This window comes from Pteropus vampyrus, unplaced genomic scaffold, assembly GCF_000151845.1.
Source record: "Pteropus vampyrus isolate Shadow unplaced genomic scaffold, Pvam_2.0 Scaffold17587, whole genome shotgun sequence".
In the NCBI taxonomy this organism is placed as follows: Eukaryota; Metazoa; Chordata; class Mammalia; order Chiroptera; family Pteropodidae; genus Pteropus; species Pteropus vampyrus.
Window position 1 is genome coordinate 778 of NW_011906368.1, and position 1,668 is coordinate 2,445.

At 52.8% G+C, this 1,668-nt stretch overlaps 1 pseudogene; it reads right to left on the reverse strand.

Moving 5' to 3' along the window:
• Positions 1-225: 225 nt before the first annotated feature.
• Positions 226-345, reverse strand: LOC111735170 (annotated as a pseudogene).
• Between the last annotated feature and the right edge of the window lie 1,323 nt (positions 346-1,668).

Below are 1,668 nucleotides of genomic sequence, written 5' to 3' on the forward strand. Positions count from 1 at the left end.
GGCCGGCTCAGGTGGGTGTCAGGAGGCGCCGTCAGTCCCCTGGGTCTCCCACGGCGCATCCCTGCCAGCCTAAGATGTCGGAACATCAGCCAATCTTAAGCAGTTTCTTCGGCTTGCATGCAGATCGTTTATTTTTATTATTATTATTTTTTTAGGCGAGGCATCCCTTGGTTGACCTCACAGATTGCAAGGACCTTGTCAGCTTACAATCCCTTATTTTTTTATAGTTTACTCCTAGGTGGTCTTCCTAGGTAGTCTCCCATCCAAGTACTAACCAGGCCCGACCCTGCTTAACTTCCGAGATCGGACGGGATCGGGCGTGCTCAGGGTGGTGTGGCCATAGACGCAGATTGTTTTAAGTTTAGGCATTTGGGATGACTGTTCTTAGTTTGGGTCTTTGAACCTTTACTTGCGAGCCCACCGGAGTCGGTGAGGAATACTGACTGGTTCCCCAAGGAAGACCATCCTAACGGCTTACTCCTCTTGTTTTAATACGTTAAGCATTTTCACACTGTCATTCGAAAAATTACAATGCCAAAAGATCTAGGTTCTACGCGAATGTCAAGTGATTGAAAAGGCAAAGGGACGGAGCTCGCTGGCATCCACCCCTCCAGGGAGCGGCTGCCTGGTCAGCGCGAACCTGGCCACTCTCAGCTTTTGCTGCCTCTCGCATATGTGGAGTCCACTAGAACCTTCTAGACACCGCTTTAAATATGTGGATGGAGTCCTCTGAGCAGGCTGGGGAAAGGGGATCGCCACGCTAAAGATGTTCGGAATTGATTGTTGGTGTAAATGAAATTCGAGGGACCTTTTTCCCGAACGTAATTTGAAGCGTCTTCATCTTTCTCTCTTTTTCTTTTTTTTTGAAAAGTAATATTGTCTTTTAAAGTAAGGCCTTGGAGAACCCGTATTGGATATATACGAGCATCACAGAAGAGCCTCTGAGAAGAGGTGTAAAAAAAAAAATAAAGTTAAAAGAATTAAAAACAACAACAACAACACGGAATCTACAGTTGTCACGCTCACGGCCAAGCCTCGTCGGGCACGTGTGACGTTCTGGGCACGCTGCTAAACACTCCGCGTGCCACCTCGTTTCATCCTCACGCAAAGCTGGCAAGTAGATACCACGTGCTCGGCCCCATTTTGCAGAGGAACCAACCGAGGCCCAGAGGAGTGAAGGCTCTTGCAGGAGGAGGTCACGTGGCCAGCAGCTTGAGACGTCAGCCCTGGCAGTCTGGCACTCAATTGCCACCGGCCTCACTAAACAGAAAGAGTGATTCAAACACGAGAAGCCATCCCAGCGGGCTCCTGGTAAAGCCAATCCAATTCCTGGCACTCGAGATGCACCCGGAGGGGACAAACGAGATCCGTTTTGTGCCAAACAGGCTGGCTGGTGTTAACAGAAGGAAGGCAGAACTGGCAGCTTCATGCGACAGCTGGACCAGGCCCAGCCCCTCCCTGGACCGCACTGCCTGCCCGGCCCCTGGCCAGCGGCCCTCCATCCTCCCAGCTTGGGCCCTCACATTCTGGAGCCGTCTGCCCCGTGGCCTTCGGTGTCGGCCTCCCCCAGGTTGGGGCGGCTCTGTGCCGACTCACAGCACCGCGTCCCGTGCGTACCTGCTGCTGGTGGCTGGCTCTGTGCCGGTGTCCCCGGGCCTGGTGTGTCAC